Below are 20,422 nucleotides of genomic sequence, written 5' to 3' on the forward strand. Positions count from 1 at the left end.
GCTTGTAGTCTTCGGTCCATCTGCGTGAAACGAACTATGAAAATGTTTCTTCAGAGAGTTCTTCCCAAACCTTGCTTTCTTTCGAGATTCTTGTTCTCTCCATCTTTTATTAATATTAAAAACTGTTGTTCTCTGTAGTGACCAACCATCTTCTAATTTTTTTTACAATTCTTGATTTTAGTTATTTGCCAGCATGTGGAGCCATTTTTTGAGGTTGAACAGGTTGAGGTTTTTTTGTGGCTGACTACCAAGTGTGTCACACTTGGTAGTCAGCGTTGGCCTAAGATAGTTGATTAAGTTTCCTGGTAGGGTTTCACCATGTTCCCTGAGGTTATAATATCTTGTAACATCGGCGTTTAGCCTGTTTAATACTACTTTTAAATAATGTAAATCGAATTATAAATTCAACCATTGTTTGGTTCTGGGGCTATTTAGCAAGTATTCAAATTCACTGATGATGGACCGATAGGTCTGAAAACGTTCTGAATTGGACAAATTTTATTCAATCTATTGGGATTTTTTAGATTTTAATAAATATACCAATTACATAGAAGTGGTTTTTACTTCATGTTAGAGTTTTTTAGAGGTTTTCACCTCCTATTTTGTTAAATCTCCATCGATTTGCATGAAAATTGGTGACTAGTTAGAACATACCTCAGGAAATCAAAATGGTTTGGTGCCAACTTGCACTTTTACCCTGGGGGTGGATACCACCCCTTCTCGGGGATGAAAACGATTTTATTAAAAATAACCCCAAAAATCGATAGAGGGACAAATTATAAGTAAAATTTGTTATATCATGTTATTAAAATAAATCAATACTTTTTGAGTTATTCAAGATCAAAGATTTGTCTGTTTAAGAGCACGTGCGTTAGGGTGGAACGAAAGGATAGGAAAAACATTTTTTCTTTCATGGAACTTTCTAATAGCACTCGAAAGTTGCCTTATCATGTCTACAATAAAACTACAAAATATTTTTGTTCTAGGTTTACATCTTGAGGTGTCGCAAGAGCTTTGAAAAGATAGGTTTTTAACAAAAAATACAGAAAATTTCAAATATTTTTTATATTTAACCTGGTGATGTAACTAACATTTATTAGTCAAATATTGTTTCTAATAACAGTTAACATTGCTATAATTGCTATATGTACACATTGCTATAAGATTTCTTTAGTTACAATATTCATGTTGATACTTAAATAAAATGGTTTTTTGTCTCAAACTTGGGCATGATCTTTTGGGAAGAAATCTTTGCTCTAACAAGACCACATACACTACGAGATGACACAGTCACGAGATTTATGGCTCTTTTCACTGCCTGTGTATGACAGGGAAAACACGGAAAATCCATACACTGTACCTGACAGCTAGGGTCTCTTGCTTCACTTATATATTTTTTAAGTCCTCATCAGTTCTATGTTTTGTCATAAGAGGCCAAGTATTTTTATTCTACCGTCCAGTTAATTATATCTATATCAATGTAAGTCATTGGCATTAAAGTTAAGCTTCGGGACAACAAACTTCCTTACACCATTTATGAGTTCCGATCTTGCCTTCAAAAGTCGCAGCCTAGCTCCCTTATGTGTTTTCTCTTGTCCGATTGCTTTGAATTACTGGATCAATTATTTAGAGATGTTCCTCACAAAGATAACGTGAAAATTTGATGAGTCTCCATAGATGTTTTGATCCATTTACACAAAATGGTTTCAGTTTGATATGAAACCAGACTGGGACATAAACCTTCATCACATACGTACATAGTTACAGTTTTCGGATTATTTGGAGCATTCTCTGTTGCAACATATAATCGAAGAAGGCGATTGGCCAACGTAAGCCATCGTGAATTAGCTAATTTGAATTAGCTAATTTTCCAGGGGTTTTTAAAGAAAGATCACAAGGATATACACCACTGGAGATTGCTTTGCTCATTTCAAGTAAATATTTTTGATCTGTGCTTAGATCATCCTTAATCTCTAGAGTAGGGAGGTTGTTTTGTATGGGAAAGAAATTAACCACATGAAGCTGGTTACAGATTTCAAGTTCTTTGCCTAAAAGCCCTCCAACTTCATTAAGGTCTTTAGTTTTTCCATTCAATGTGCAAAACAAATGATGCAAAGGCAATTATTCATTGGTATAGAACAAACAAATTGGCCACTTCAGCGGCTTATTTAGGTTTTTTCTATAAAAGCAATTACACCATTGTTAATGCCGGTGTTAGTGGCAGTTCCATCAAATCCGACAGCTGTTATATTGGAAATGTTCAAAAGATTGTCCTCTTGAAAATGCTCCATTATCTTTTATAGCTTCACCTGTTCCGGAAGCAGAAGTTATATACCCTAGCAAGGTTGATCCAGGTTCCTCTACTATTGAAATGTGCTCTTCTGCTATAGTCAGAATGTTAAATTTTATTAAGTAATGAAATAAATATTTCCTATTAATATTTCTTTAAATGTGGAATTCGAGTTCAAACTTTGCCAGTTTTAGTAAAAATAAACAATGTATTGTTGTAAGTTAAAACTAAAATTGTCTTGAAAGAGTAGTTTTAGAGTGTGTATTTATCACTTAAAATGGAATTAAGACATTAAAATAGCTATTTTTTACCAAACCAAAATCATCAAAATTTGCAAAATTTAACTAAATATTCTAACTTTCAACATTTTGCGGCACCTCTAAAAATATTTTGTTTGGAAAAATATTTTATTTGTGGCTTCACAATGGCTATAGGCAACTTTCTATCACTATTACACATTGAAATTATAAGATCATTTTTTTCGTTCCACCCTAACGTGCGTGAAGTTACGGATGATAAAAAGAACATATTAATTAATTGTATGTTACTAGAATATTAGTGGAGTCATTGAAGGTTTTCACCTCCGATTTAGTTGAAACTCCATCGATTTTCATGAAAATTGGTGAGTAATTAGAGGATACCCCAAGGAACAAAGGTGACATAATGCCAACTTGCGCTTTTACCCTGGGGGTGGATGGCACCCCTTCTCGTGGGTGAAAATTATTTTATTAAAAATAATACCATAAATCGATAGAGGGAAAAATTATAAGCAAAATTTGTTATATCAAGTTATTAATATAAATCAACACTTTTTGAGTTATTAAAGACCAAAAATTTTATTTTTTCGTAAAAAAATGCATGATTTAAATCGAGTTTTCACGTATAACTTAAAAACTATAAGCTTTTACAAAATAGTTATAATTACTGAAATTGATGATAATAAAAAACTGAATACATTTCTTACTTAAAGAACTAAACTAATGTTAGTTCAAAGTGAGTTATTGGCAATTGAATGTGTATTTTTTCGACGAGTACTCAAATCTAAGTATTCAAGCTTAAATAACGGGAAAACGATGCAATGTATAAAATATACCTGCTAATTATCTGTCAATGTACTTCAAAATACCTATTAAATGAGCTTTAGAACAAGTTAATAGCGTCAAAATTAAGCAAGTTATGATGAAAATAAAAGAACCCCTTCGAATTTTTTAGGAAAAGGTGAAAAATAAAACATACGCCATTTCCACAAAAATTTAAATTTATAATATTCCTTACAATAACTTCTTTATATTAGCATAAGTAATGATTTCAATAATTTTGACCGGTTTGGAATGCATATTTTTGAAAAAAAGATATAATTTGAAAAAATCATAATTTTTAAAATTATTGTAATTTTCATATTCTTTTGATAACAACTCCAAAAATACTCAATATACGTAAAAAATGATAAATACCCAAATTTTAGTTTATTCTGTGTCAAATATTTTGCCTTTACTATTTCCATAGGGTAATAAATAACCGAGATAGAAACGTTTAAATCTTAAATTTTGCCGTGAAAACCATGCAATCGGGTCATTTACCCTTTAATTTTTAAAAAAGTGAGGCATCTAAAAGATTAATTTTAATGTGGTTAAATAGCACTTGGAATTAACTTCCAAACGGTTTTTAGATAAACCTGATATCTTAAAAATAAACAGAGTTATTAAAAAAAAACGATAACATTTTTGGAAAAATTTTAACAAAATAAATTTTGAAAAAGGTTTGGTGCATAAATTTTAATGCTATCAACATATTAGGGAGCTCATTTAATAGATATTTTTAAGTACTTTGACAAATGTTAAATAAGTTTATGTTATAAAATGCATCATTTTCCCGTTATTTTAGCTTGAATACTTAGATTATTTTACTCGCCGAAAAAAAAAATATATATTCAAATACCTATAACTCACTTTTAGTTAACACTAAAAGGTTTTTCTAGTAAAGGATTTATTGAATTTTTAGCTTCAATTTTGGTAATATTAACTTTTTTTGCAAAAACTTATAGTTTTTGAGTTAAAGATGAAAAATCGGTTAAAAACATGCATTTTCCTCAAGAAAAAATAAAATCTTTGATCTTCAATAACTCAAAAAGTTTTGATTTATTTTAATAACTTTATATAATAAATTTTGCTTAGAATTTGTCCCTCTATCGAATTATGGGGTTATTTTCAATAAAATAATTTTCACCCACGAGAAGGGGTGGCATCCAGCCCCAGGGTGAAAGCGCAAGTTGGCACCATGTCACCTTTGTTCCTTGAGATATCCTCTAACCACTCACCAATTTTCATGCAAATCTATGGAGCTTCAACGAAATCGGAGGTAATAGCTCATATCCACCTCCATTGACTGCACTATATTATTTTTATATTATTTCGATATTATAAATTTAGCAAAAGTGTATTCGAAAATGTCAAATGTACCCATTATTGGACACCCCCAGTTTCTGGACATATTCAGTTTATAATGAAAAAAAAAAAAAAAAATTCAATTAAATATCGAAATAATAAAAAAATTATATTTTACTAACATACAATTAATTAATATGCTCTTTTTATCATCCGTAACTTCACGCATATGCTCTTAAATAGACAAATCTTTGATCTTTAATAACTCAAGAAGTATTGATTTATTTTAATAACATGATATAACAAATTTTACTTAAAATTTGCCCCTCTATCGATTTGTGGGGTTATTTTTGATAAAATAGTTTTCACCCGTGGGAAGGGGTGGTATTCACCACCAGGGTAAAAGTGCAAGTGGTACCAAATCAGTTTTGATTCTTGAGGTATGCTCTAACTAGGCATCAATTTTCATGCAAATCGATGGAGGTTTAACAAAATAGGAGATGAAAATCTTTAATGACTGCACTAACTTTCCCTTTTCATCCCTCATTGCTACTTCCTGTATCCACTGAGGTGTCAGCCTGAAAGGGGTCATAATTGTCAATATACAATGGACACATTTCACAGGAAAAACTCCATATTACTTATGACGATGATTTTTCGGCTCTAGCTCTCCGTCTATATTGCCCTCATTCAAGACATTAGAATCCAAGTCGACGTGACTGACAGATTCAAAATTTAACCCAGTATCCTGCAAGTGTATTTACGTGTTATGTTTGTGGGAAGTTTATACCCGACGTGCTGAAATATATTTCCAGAAAAAACTACATACTTGTTTCAACTGAAATTATCATTCAACAGCTGTAAGTAGAGATTGGAAACAATAATTTAATGTCATAAACGTAAGCGTTACTAAACTAACCATTAGAAAGCGTTATAGTTAATTTGATATCTCGAAGATCTGCTACTAGTGATGTTGAAAAAGTAACTATCAGTTACAAAGTACTCGTTATTTACGAATACCGAAAGTAACGATTACTATACAGAGAGGCAAAGCGTTACTTTGATTACTCTGATTACTTCGTTACTTCATACCAATCGTATTAGAGCGAGTAACGACTATTGTATCTACTTTGATTACTTTGATTACCTACTCTGATTACTTCGTTACTTCGTACTAATCATATCAGAGCGAGTAACGACTATTGTATCTACTTTTATTACTTTGATTACTCTGATTACTTCGTACCAATCGTATCAGAGCGAGTAACGACTATTGTATCTACTTTGATTACTTTGATTACTCTGATTACTTCGTACTTCGTGAAGGTCGTTATTATATCGGAATACCTATACAAAATACCTACCTACTGAGAAATACGATTCTCGATATGATTACCGGTACTCAAATACAAAAGTAATCATAGTAATGAAAGAACCGAATACTGTAAATGATTACTTTATACAAAATACCTACCTACTGAGAAATACGATTTTCGATATGATGACCGGTACTCAAATACAAAAGTAACAAAAATAATCATAGTAATCAAAGAAACGAATACTGTAAATGATTACTTTATACAAAAATAACGATTTGTAACGAATACTCGGAAGTAACTATAATCAACATCACTATCTGCTACAGTTGAAGTTTCCAGGGTACATCGAATAGTTAGAGCCGCTAACATCCAGTGCAGTTATTTAGATCGTATTCTTCTCTTTGGCAATACTCTTACTTGCTGGACCTTGCATTGATGACGGGACACTCTTTTTACAGCTTCACATTACAAGGCTGCGACGATAGTGTCCTTCAATATTTGGTAGCGTCCTCTCTCTAGTCGTCATGTCTGCTGGAGGTCTTCTTCTTGTAGTACCTATCCGTTTCGGATATTGGCGACCATCATGGTAATCTGTACTTTGCACACTGCTGCTCTGAAAAGATTTGTGGTTGTTGTGTTGCACAGAGTAGGCAAAAGAAACTATAACCTTAGAGATTACAGAACTTATACAAAAACTAATATTGCACTGCAAGATACCAAACGCATTGAGAAACAGCATAATAATACCAATGTTCAAGAAAGGAGACAAAGAAGACCCCAATTATAGAGGTATAAATCTACTGAATACCGCACTTAAGCTAACCACAAAAGTCCTAACCAACAAAATCAATAAACTAACAACTTTATCAGATGAACAACAAGGATTCAGATCCGGAAGATCCTGCGTAGACGTCGTATTTGTACTGAGACAAATCACCAAAAAGGCCATTGAGTACAATAAACCAGTATATCTATGCTGTATAAACCTGACAAAGGCTTTCGTTCTCATCCAATTCGAAGACGTCTTACATTTACTGTATAGAAGAAACATACCAATCAATATTATACAAACCATCGAAAACATCTACTTTCATAGTCGGATACAGGCAAAGATAAATGGAAAACTAACGCAGTTTATACCAGTACAAAGCGGAGTCAGACAAGGTGACTCATTAAGCCCACTGCTCTTTAAAATAGGTAATAATGGATGAAATAATAGAAGCAGTACGTAAAGGTCATGGTTACAGAATGGGGAACAAGGAAATCCAAGTATTATGTTATGCAGATGACGCCGCATTAATCGCCAAGACAGAAGACGATCTCCAAAGATTAACACACATCTTTAATACAACAACCAAGAAATACAATATGATAATATCAGCAGAAAAAACCAAATGTATGACAACATTTAAATACCCACTATGATGTAAAATTGAAATTGATGGGAAAATAATAAAGCAGGAAGCAAGGTTTAGATATCTGGGAACAGATATAACCAGTTACGGAGATGTTGAAGAGGAAGTACGACAACAAAGCTTAAAATCAAGTAAAGCGGCGGGATCTCTTAATGACACAATCTGGAAGAACAAACAAACACCTAAGCCAAGACACAAAAGCAAGAATCTATAAAGCAGCAATTAGCCCTATATTAACATTTACGGCGGAAACAAGACCTGGCACATCTAAAACGAGACGACTACTAGAAACAACAGAGATGAAAATACTCCGACGAATATCAGGGAAAAGTCTGTTGGATAGGGAGATAAGCGAAAACATAAGAAGATCATGCAATATAGAATGGATGGGTAACAAAACGGAAACAGGAGTGGAACGAACACATTAGTAGAATGCAGAGGATATGATAGTACGAATAGCACGAGATAAGTCTCCAAATGGACGAAGAAGTATTGGCAGACCAAGAAAAAGATGGTGCGAAAACTTAAACAATTTAGGAGGCTAATATTGAAGAACAAACAGGCTTTAAAACCTTCATACAAGAAGGAAGAAGAAGAAGAAGTGTTGCACACGTATGTAGATTTTTTAGCGGTACCAATTTTCCTTTTACTTTTTCCTGCAATTTTAGTTGCAGAAGTCCATATATTTCGCTGTTCCTCATGATGCGACCGAGGTATTCGATTTTGGCAGTTTTCATTGTGATTAACATCTCTTTTTCTTTTTTCATTCTCAACACACACTCTGATTAGTAACCTGGTCGATATAAAATATTTTCAGGATTTGACGATAAAGCCATATTTCGAAAGCATCAATTTTCTTGCAGGTGGCGTCTGTGAGAGTCTACATCGCGCAAACCATCGAAGAATCATTGGATGATGAATTGGTGCAAAAACTCTTCCGAGGCTTCGGGCCAAGCGAGTCGTGCCATCTTTTCTCCCCCGCTCCGCATTCTTGCACAGATTCGTTGGTGCCTTGGATACGCTCTTTTAGTTGATTCTGGTAAACTTGTTTTAAAGATGTTTGCTGCCGTATTAGTTCTAGAGCCAAACCGATATAAGGACTGGTTTGTTTTATCTAAGGGAAAGATAATAGGTTTGTTCTATCAAACAGTCAAACTAGTCAGAAACTGTCAGCAAATAGTTGGTCAGTGAGAGAACATAATACAGTCACCAGTGCTATCCCCTGTACTCGCGCTGATGGTTTCAAACCGTTTGAAACTGATGCTAGAACAAACCTATTAAAGAACAGTTTGTATGAGTTAGGTAGATAATGGTTTAGTCTTTATATTTATATTTGTCTTCCTAGTGTTCTTCGTATTTGTCTTTCTAATATGATAAGGTCATTCTTTTGCTTTTTTTGTCATGCTAAGGATTTCGGTAATATACAGACCGGTGATGGAATTATTATTTTATATCTTCTTTGTCAATTTCTCACTTAGTAATTTATTTGTAGTAATTTTTATTTGCCTTATTCGTAATAATTATTTTTTATTTGATTTATCGTTCTGTGTGCGTTCTTTGTTAATAATATTCTCAGCTATCTTAGACTTAATCCTATTATAATCGTTTTGTTGTTAACATTTTTAATCAAATCGAATTATTTTAGGTTTTCTTTATTTGTTGTTAATTATATTGCTTTGTTTCCTGCTACTAATTATTTTAATATATTTTACACTTATTTTTCTATTCTTAGTTATGAGTTTATCGACGGAATATGCTAGCACTTGTTCTTATCTCATTGTAAGTGCCCCTTTGTTGATTTTCTGACTACATACTCCCAGCCAAGATTAAGCAAGGTTAGTGACACTTTATCTACCCCAGTACAAATAACAATTATTTTTACTGAATCAAATCCTTGTTATTGAAAGTTTTTTAATATCAAGGATGTTCAATACATATAACAAAAGTAGTTCAATACAGTCAAACCCGCTTATTAGAATCCCTGTTATAGGAATATCCCGCTTTAAGGAATATAATTTTGAGGTCGCGAAACGTTTCCACTAGCCACCGATGACCGGTTATTTGAATATCCTGGTTATAGGAATACTTTTGCTTGGCACGAAGGCTATTCCAATAAGCAAGTTCGACTGTATATATTTTACTGGTATACGTCTTCTTCATATTTTTTAATCGTATGAATAGTATCTATTGTTGACTTCTCCTTGTAGACGGAGAGCCAGTGCCGAAAAATCATCATCATAAGTAATATGGAGTTTTTCCTGTAAAATATGTCAATTGTATATTGACAACTAGGACCCATTTCAGGCTGATACCTCAGTGGATACAGGAAGTAGCAATAAGGGATGAAAGGGGAAAGTTAGTGCAGTCATTTAAGGTTTTCACCTCCTATTTTGTTAAACCTCCATCGATTTCCATGAAAATTGGTGACTAGTTATAGCATGCCTCAAGAAATAAAACTGATTTGGTGACAACTTGCCCTTTTACTCTGGTGGTGAATACCACCCCTTCCCGCGGGGAAAACAATTGTATTAAAAATAACCCCACAGATCGATAGAGGGACAAATTTTAAATAAAATTTGGTATATCATGTTATTAAAATAAATCAATACTTTTTGAGTTATTACAGATCAAAAATTTGTCTATTTCAGAGCATATGCGTGAAGTTATGGATGATAAAAAGAACATATTAATTAATTGTATGTTAGTAAAATATTATTTTTATATTATTTCGATGTTTAATTGAAATTTTTCTATCAATATAAACTGAATATGTCCAGAAACTGGGGGTGTCCAATAATGGGTACATTTGACATATTCGAATACACTGTTGCTAAATTTATAATATCGAAATAATATAAAAATAATATTTTAGTAACCTACAATTAATTAATAGGTTCTTTTTATCATCCGTAACTTCACGCATGTGTTCTTAAACAGACAAATCTTTGATCTTTAATAACTCAAAAAGTGTAGATGTATTTTAATAACATGATATAACAAATTTTACTTATAATTTTATTTATAAATCTATCGATTTGTGGGGTTATTTTGAATAAAGTCGTTTTCACCCCCCGAGAAGGGGTGGCATCCACCCCCAGGGTAAAAGTGCAAGTTGGCACCAAACCATTTTTATTTCCTGAGGTATGTTCTAACTAGTCACCAATTTTCATGCAAATCGATGGAGGTTTAACAAAATAGGAGGTGAAAACCTTTAAAGACTACACTAGCTTTCCCCTTTCATCCCCTATTGCTACTTCCTGTATCCACTGAGGTGTCAGCCTGAAAGGGGTCATAATTATCAATATACAATAGACACATTTCACAGGCCAAACTCCATATTACTTATGACGATGATTTTTCGGCTCTAGCTCTTAGACTAATAATAGATATAGCCCAGTAAATGAACGGGAAATTCGGCGATACCGTGTAATTTTCAGGGGCAACTCCGAATTGCATGAAAATGTGGATTTAGGTTCTACTTACCCTCCACTTCAAAGTTGAAATTGTGCCGTTGGTTGCTTTTACTTGGGGGGTGACAGTCACCCCTTCTCGGGGGTGAAAAAACATATGTTCAAGATAAGACCGGAAATGGATAAATTGACTGATTTTAAGCAACTCTTGTTCTATAGAGTTTTTTATTAAGTCAATACTTTTCGAGTTATTTGCCATTGAAAATGTTGATTTTTCGACAAAAAATCTACGTTTTCAGACGGTCTTTCGCAAATAACTCAAAAAGTGTAGCTTATAAAAAACCCAAAAAAAATGGTGTATCAGTAAAGTCTATCAATTAAATAAAAACAACGTTGTAGCTCATGAAAAATACGTTCTTATTCGTTTAATTCCAAATCGAATAGTTCAAGGTGAAATCACCGAAAAATTAAGCACTTTTCGGGAAAAACCCCTTTAAACTTTTTTAAAGTGTTTATAAAAAGCTTTGTTTTAATTGTTAACAAAAGTTTTAGCATTAAAAATAAGCGAGTTACGCTCAAAATAAAGTTGGCCCTCTTTTTTTTTTTTGTAAAAAATCATGAAAATTTCGCCCTGTTTAGCTCCCCAAATGAAATTAATCGCTACCGCTTTACAAACAATTTACTTACCTATCTATTTTTATATGATCTGTCAGTCTCACCGGTTTAAAGTGTTTATTTTTGAAAGGGTTATAATTGAGAAAGCTTGAATGGGTCACTAATCACGAGTGTATGTAAATTTTGAACAGCCATATCTTAACCAGTTTTTGTCTTACGGAGAAACAAAATGAAACCAGCATATTTATAATAGCAAAACCTAATACTTTTTAAGTTATTTTGAAAAAATGAAATTTTTCAAAAATTTTTAGAATTCTTTTTTTACTATGAAACCAAATGTTTTTAAAAATAAGCACTTCAAACCAATCAAACTTACAGATGATATAAACAATACACATACAGTTATAATAGACGGTAAAGCCAAATGATTAATTTCATTTAGGGTGCTAAATAGAGGGAGGTTTTCACGATTTTTTTTACCAAAAAAACCGACCAACTTTTTTTTTCAGTGTAACTCGTTTATTTTTTGATGCTGTAAACTTTTGTAAAAAACACATATTAAGCTTTTTTTCGATACTTTAAAAATGTTAATCAGGTTTTCCCGAAAAACGCTTCTTTCTTCGGTGATTTCGCGTTGAATTATTCAATTTGGAATTAGACGAATAAGAACGTATTTTTCATGACCTACAACTTTGCTTCTACTCAATTGCTAGACTTTACTGGTACACCATTTTTTTCGTTTTTTTATAGGCTACACTTTTGCTTAAAATATTTTTTTCGATAAAATATTTACTTTTTGAGTTATTTGGGAAAAACGGTCTGAAAACGTAGTTTTTTTTTGTCGAAAAATCAACATTTTAAATCGCGAATAACTCGAAAAGTATTGACTTACGTAAAAAACTTTATAGAACAAAAGGTGCTTAAAATAAGTCAATTTATCCATTTCCGGCCTTATTTTAAACACGCGTTTTTCACCCCCCGAGAAGGGGTAAATGTCACCCCCCAAATAAAAGCAACCAACGGCACAAATTCAACTTTGAAGTGGAGGGTAAATAGAACCTAAATCCAAATTTTCATGCAATTCGGAGTTGCCCCTGGAAATTACACTCCAAAACGGTCATTTATTGGGCTAATACAAGAGTTTCCGCATTCTGAAATTAGCAAGAATAGTAATTCAGCAAGATAACAAACACATTCTCACACTCAATAAACAGAAACGTCATCGTAAAAATAATTGATAGTTCGTGTCGGTGAGGATATTATTTTTAAAAAGTTCTATGTCCAGTTTGAACTCTTTGGAAAATGTTCATTTTGTTCCTTTTGATTACATGTTATTATTGATTACACTTACGTATTTAAAGCTATTGCATTTATACTCTCTTATCTTTACCTTATTCGTTCTGTCGTTTATGTATGCCCATCTCTCTCTCTTGTCTCATACAGGTTGAGTCATGAGGAACTGTACATACTCCTACCTCGTATAGAGGCTCCTATGGGGAATAACAAATGACCATTAAAAAGTATCTGCTCCCCTTGTTTAATAATATACATGGTGAGTTTTGCTTTTTGACAGAAATTTATATTCGTCATAATTTTTGAACGGTCAGATCGATGTGTCTCTTATTTTGGTCAAGCGTTACACTATTACCACCTAATCAACTGATTTATTCTAACTAGAAAAAAATCAGGTCCGGCTGTAAAAAATTAGTTCGTTTGGGCCTTAGAAAAAATTTCACATTTCACAAACTCTAATATGAATTTTACAAATTAGACCAATAGACAATTAAAATGGTATATTTATTTTTTTCCCCACACAATTACTTAATTTTTTATAAACAAATCAAATTTGACTATGAATTAAAAGTTTGGTAAAATAAACCATATATTTAAAAAAATTAACTTTTATTACAAAAATTAATTTTTTTAACAAATATTTGATTTGTGTTACCACCCAATCAACTGATTCATTCAAACTAGAAAAAAATCAGGTCCGGCTTTAAAAAATTAGTTCGTTTGGGTCTTAGAAAAAATTTCACCCTGTATACGCTTTTTGAAAACTCTAATATGAATTTTACAAATTAGACAAATAGGCAATTAAAATGGCATATTTATTTTTCCCCACATGATTACTTAATATTTTATAAAAAAATCAAATTTGACTATGAATAATAATTAAAAGTTTGGTAAAGTAAACCATAGATTTAAAAAAAATTACTTTTATTACAAAAATTAATTTTTTTAACAAATATTTAATTTATTTTACCACCCAATCAACTGATTTATTCAAACTAGAAAAAAATCAGGCCTGGATTTAAAAAATAATTTCGTTTTGGTCTTAGAAAAAATTTCACCCTGTATACGCTTTTTGAAAACTCTAATATGAATTTTAGAAATTAGACAAATCAGATGAAAAAGATGAAATTACGGTTTAACTCGCTACAACGTTCCATTTAAAATTCTTTTTTTTTTTAATTTTAAGAAAAACGTTGTTTAATTTTTTTTATTTTTATGGTAAAATTGCGATTTTGACAAATTTGATTTTTTAATAAAAAAATTAAGTAATCGTGTGGGGAAAACTAAATATGCCGTTTTAATTGCCTATTTGTCTAATTTGTAAAATTAATATTAGAGTTTTCAAAAAGCGTATACAGGGTGAAATTTTTTCAAAGACCCAAACGAACTAATTTTTTAAAGCCGGACCTGATTTTTTTCTAGTTTAAATAAATCAGTTGATTAGGTGATAATAGTGTAACGCTTGACCAAAATAAGAGACACATCGATCTGACCGTTCAAAAATTATGACGAATATAAATTTCTGTCAAAATGCGAAACTCGCCCTGTATATTATTAAACAATGGAAGCAGACACTTTTTAATGGTCATTTGTTATTCCCCATAGGGGCCTCTATACGAGGTAGGAGTATGTACAGTTCCTCATGACTCACCCTGTATAATTCATAGTTTATGAAGCATTTTGGCTCGCAATTTTTTCGTCCAGCATGGATTTACTTGAAATTTTCACAGAAGGTAGGTAATACTCCAAGGATCATTTTCTATATCATGGTGCTGTACGCTAAAACCTTGGGGGTGGTTGCCACCCCATCTCGGGGGCGGGAATTTTTTATTACATTTTAACCATGTAAATCCATCTAAAAAGTAATTCTAAGAAAAAAATGTTTTTTACATTTTCTTCGTAAAACTAATATTTTTCGAGTTATTCGCGCTTGAAAGTAACAGTTTTTCGATGAAAAAATCGACTTTTTAGAGGGTTTTTTGAGAATACCTCGAAAAATATGCATTTAATAAAACAAACTGTAGATATCAAAATTGTATTTTTTAGTAACACAAACCAAATTCGTTTCCTGTAATATCTTTTAGACCAATATAAACCGAGATACGGCATGTTAAAAGTTAGCTATTTTCGTCAAATGCATAATTTGAAATATTCAAAGTAAAATAGCGGAAAAACTTTGCATTTTTCGAAGAAAATTAAAAAATTTTTTTTTCAAGTATACAGCTAGGCCTCTCAAAAAATTATAATAAAAAGTTTCTATCCTGAAAATTAAGCGGCTTATGATAAAAAAAAAAGGTCGGTACCTGCTTTTCTCTATGAAAAAATCAGTGAAAACAACCCCCTAACTACCCTCCTAATTAAAAATTGGTCTTTACCTTTCTGTAATTCATTTTATATTTATATTTTCAATACACCCAAGAAGCTTGACTTATTTAAAAGGCCTACTTTTAGAAAAATTGGAGTTTAAAGAAAAATTAATTTTTTGAAATTTCCCATTTTTCATCTTTTACTTCAAAATATCTCCGAAAATACTGGAGATACGAAAAAAATGATAGATTGCTAAACTGTAGCTTTATACAGTTTTCTACATTTTTTTATACAGTTTTCACTTTTCTATATAGAACTTTCAGATTTTTATTTTTTTTTATTGCATTTTTAATTACCATCTATTTCCCTATTTATTGATCTATATTCCTGTGTGGTTCTACCTGACAGTTTTTTCTGTTTTCATCAATATGAAATATGTTATTATTTGGTTTATTCTATGTATTATTTTTTGTTTGGGGCAATATTTTTCTGTTGATATTTTAAGACAGACTTCAAGATTTTAAGTGATAATATCCAGGGGCATCATCATAGTTCAGATTTTTTTATTTCTTTCTGATATTCTCCTATATTTTCAGGGGGTGTCCATTTCACAGATGTTCTTTTAAAAATCATGCTATTTTGTTTTTTATATTTATCTTCACTTTTGCTCTTCCCGTACCATCTGGAGATCGCATCCCGTAGAGTCTATTTCGGACACCAATATAGCAACATTATATTGCTTATATTGTAACAAAAATATTGTCAGCATTTCATAGTATCTAAATATAACTAAAATGACGCCAAAAATAGTTTATTAGGATTTTAACTCTTAAAATAATACAAATGTACGCCTTGCGGTAGTAGCACTATCGCACTATCGTAATAATTTTTTGTAGATCACTCTAGTTTACACAGTTTTATCGTGTGCTAGATTGTTTCACCTTAATAACAACAAAAGATAAACAAAGTGTATTTGAACTATTTCGGGTGTTTAATCAACAGAAACTTTCATTTTCGTTGTATGTAACTATTGTTCTACTGACTAGTCTAGATCTGATTGAATTAGACCAGAAAAAAATCAAGAAAGAAAAATTTGTATAATTTTTTTACTGTTTTTGTTACATCTTTAAGTGGTAGATAAATTAAAAGGATACCTAATGCTACTTCATCTTTTTAATTGAAATCATCTAGTAGATGAATCTTCAAACCGTATCAGTTTCTGATGGATAATGTAATTCTTATAAAATATTATCTCAATACAAATAAATAAGACTTGAAAAGTTCTTTTTTCATAAAAGACCGGACTGTGTGTAAAATAACTAGGTTAAAAAGTAAGTTACTAAATTAAAGACACATGAATTAAACCAGAGATTTCTCAAAACCAATGACAGATGACAGTAAACGATGCTTTTTAATTTAACTTTAGGTAACATTTTTGATAAAGTATGATACAAATAATGTCTTAAATATAAATTAAGCAAGAACGCAACTCATCAATATTGGCAATATCATTTTAAAGTCGTCTACTTTAAAATGTATAATACGTGTCTGAATTGCCGATATAAATGAGTCAGATTAAATAAATTATTAGAAGAATTTTTTACTAAGCAACAACATTTTATTTATTTAGTATTATTTTGTATTTTGACAACGACACCCGACTTGGGCGTCGAAACGTTAATAAAATCATTTTTAGGTAAAATTGTGGCTTATTTCTCATTTGAATGTACATTTTGATTTTCGGATTAATCTCTGAGTAATTCATAATACAGTAACCACCTTTGCTGATGACATTGTCATGCTGGCTGTATGTTAAGATTGTGAAGAAGAAGAAATGGAAGAACTCAGGAAAGTACGAAATTAATATTGGAAAGTATTGATTATCGGAAAGAAGATATATCCTATCAATCTATGACAAAATAATTTTCCAAGTTTTTCGGTTCTGATGAAACAGTATGATATTGAGTATACAAAGAAAAACTGGAAGATGTTTATTGTTCTATCCAAAACTAGTTTAAACACTCTTTTAATACAAAACGGTAACATGTAAATATACATAAATTAAAGCTATGAAAATGGTTTTTAATAAAATAGGCTATTCTGCCCAATGATTAGATGATCCGTGGTGATTTAAAAGTAATGTGCATGCGTATGGGCCATCAAGGAGGTTTCTTCCCATTTCTATGGAGATCCATTTCTACGGAGGCTTTTTTACCGTTATATGGTCGGTATCTATTGAAATTTGGTTTAGGACTGTAATATCTCTAAATATTTGCCTTTTTTCACGCCCATCTCCGATGGTCTTTTTTTGTAGAAGCTGTTCATTTAGAATAGATTTTTTTTCAGCAAGAAATTAAGTAAAGTTAAACTTGTTCTTGTTTTTCAAACGAATTTTCTGTCTCATCTGTCTTTCTCCCCGTAATATTGTAGAGTTTTTCTAGTTCATAATCCGTATGGCCACTTGTTGGGTCATAATATACCTACATATTATGTGATTTTTAAAGTATATATTTTAAAAAGTGGGAGAGAGGGTTGAAACAGAGTAACGTTATTCAAATTTTTAACGACACATTTTGGTTCATCACATTGTCAAAAAAGTTGTGCAAGACTATGAAACAAGATTTAACCATTTTACGCTGACTGAGGACAATGCTCCGTATGATTTTTGTAGATTAGTTTTAATCTCACAATATATAACTAGAATTGACACAATAACAATATTTTGTAAGTTATTAATTAAGTTTAATTCATTTTATTCAAAAGGTATATCCCATATCATGTTATGTCCAATAACACGTTGTGTATTTACAAGAGATTTAAGTGATGATACTATTTTAAGTCATCCAGATGAGTCAGTAGGTTTATTACTATGTATATACAACATAAAGAACGTTACCCAACGTATAAAAATGTTATCAAAGCAACAGCCAAAAAGCAAAAAAGTCTGTTTGCTTAACTCCATATTTACACAAACCGCACCCATACAACATGGCGTCGTTTTATATCTCATTGAACAGGTACTAAACAAATCTATAAATTTAGATAAAAGATAGATAATGTTATGTTTTTGTTTCACGCAAACCATTTGTGATATAAATCTCAATTTCTATGAAAAATGTTTATTGCGAAATATGAGTACCTACATAGTGATGATTAAACATATTTTTAAGTAAAAAAAAAACGTAAAATTCAATTGACAGTTTTTATAATCTTTGTTTCTACATTGTATTTGATAAATTTTATTTATAGGGACCAGTATGTTGACACTAAGCTCGTCATACCACGGTAATCTCCAACTACAGTCGAACCCGCTTATTAGAGTACCGGTTATAGGAATATCCCGGTTTATGGAATATAAATTCGAAATCCGGAAACGTTTCTATTTACCCTTTAATAAATTTATCCGTTTATTGGAATAAGGTTTAGTAAAATAATACCGCTTTATAGAATAATTTTTTCAGGTCAAGAATACATTTTTACGTACAATTTCTTAAAAAATTAAATTTTGCCTGGTGTAATGGTTTGTCGGTAAGAACTTGGAAAACCTGTTGTTTTGTATATTATTACGGTTTGTCAGGTACCTAATAAACACTGTATTACTGTGTTATGAGTAAACGCTCCTTTCCCACAGAAAATTTAATCGTTGGCCGACAAGGTCATAAAATAATTCCATTTGTCTACAAATTTCTATAGGCACATATTATTGCCACCCACTTGGCTGTTTTTAAGAACAACCAAGATTTAGAAACAGAATTTTTCTATAAGATTGTTTATTACCAATAGTTGATCGTTTGTTTGAAAGCTAAAACCCAATTCCAATTTATTTTCTAATCGTTTCGTAATTATTTTTGTAAATAGATTATAAATTTTTATTGATATAAAAAGACCTAAAACCATATGCATTTACATATTGACATAGTATGTACTATTATAATATATATTCGGTACACTTATTTAAGCTAACCACCAATGAACGGATATTAGAATATCCCGCTTATAAGAATATTTTTGCTTGACACGAATGCTATTCCAATAAGCGGGTTTGACTGTACTTCTCGAGGGAGAACAATTGATGTCAGACATAATGATATGCGGACTGTGTCAGAAGTTCCTACTCCATACAAAATTAAATAATGAGCAAACCTGCAATAACCCCAAAATATTGTGACTGTGGGCTTACTTTACTTTTTCGAGTCTGGATCCGACTACAGTTTTTCTGCCCAGTATCGGGCTACATCTACACCTTTTGTATTTGCGAGTTATAAATTATAGAGGGTGCACTGTAATGGCAAAGTCTGCATACTCTCAGATGCTCCACACCCTGTATTTCGCCATACGCCAGTGCGTGTGCGGTTGAGTGTCCGCCAGGTTCTCCAGTCCAGGTTTATTCCATTAAGTGGTTCTGAGTGTAAGGGGAACAGGTCGAGTGGTTAGACGCTAAAGGCACGTATCCATTACATTGGTGCTCCATGCTCCGTGTAACTGCTCCACATGGTGGATACGTTGGTGCTCCCGGAGCGGCGCTCACCCTCGGCGATGGATACATGCCTTAAAGTTTCTCAAAAACCTTTTCATTCATTTAAGGCGGCTGGTTTCTGGCGGTTTATCAAGCCCGTATAATTAGTGCCTCTCATCGAAATATTGGGTGGAATGCATAAAACGTACTACCTGCTAATGCTTCAAGTATGTACTACATTTTTGAAGATTCTAATATACTTACAAAGCATTACTACACTTACAAATGCTTTGTAAGTGTTTTACTACACTTACAAAGTATTTAATGGTTTGCAAGTTAAGTAAAATCTTCAAAAATGTAGTACATACTTGAAGCATTAGCAGGTACTACGTTTTATGCATTCCACCCAATGCCCGAACTTCTCCACATATTGCAAAGCGCATCTACCTACGGTCTTCTGGTGATGCGAATCCAGCTTCCCGGTACAGTAGGGATAGAGGGGTAGATTTCATATGAAATCACTGTTTCATTCTACAACATCAAATCATGAAACATGTAGAATGAAACATTAAATTATGAAACATGTAGAAAGAAACATCAATTACTTAATTTACATCATTTTATCTACGTGTTTCATTTGTCACAGTCACAATCATTTGTCACAAGTCACAGTGGTGACTTGCTGGGCGTGTCTAGATCTACCTTACACGGGGCAAGCATATTCCCCTGCTGAGAAACATAAGGCATCAGCTGTTAACTTTAAGACCTGTGGGTTTGCTCCCACTTGTTCCCTGCAAGTTTCCGGAGAAGGTTGTTTCTCTTAGCAACTTTTTGTCTTGTACTTTGACAGTGGAATTTATGTTAGTGACCGGTCTAGTATGACTCCAAGATATTTGGGCCTATCTGTATGTTCCAAGTGTTGTTCCTCCCAAG

At 32.0% G+C, this 20,422-nt stretch overlaps 1 protein-coding gene across 5 annotated transcripts in view; it reads right to left on the reverse strand.

Annotated features, from left to right (window-relative positions):
• Positions 1 to 20,422, reverse strand: part of LOC114330927 (protein mesh) — a 160,338-nt gene that overhangs the window by 119,602 nt on the left and 20,314 nt on the right. The gene's annotated exons all lie outside the window — the stretch shown is intronic.

Source organism: Diabrotica virgifera, chromosome 5 (genome assembly GCF_917563875.1).
Source record: "Diabrotica virgifera virgifera chromosome 5, PGI_DIABVI_V3a".
Taxonomy (NCBI): domain Eukaryota; kingdom Metazoa; phylum Arthropoda; class Insecta; order Coleoptera; family Chrysomelidae; genus Diabrotica; species Diabrotica virgifera.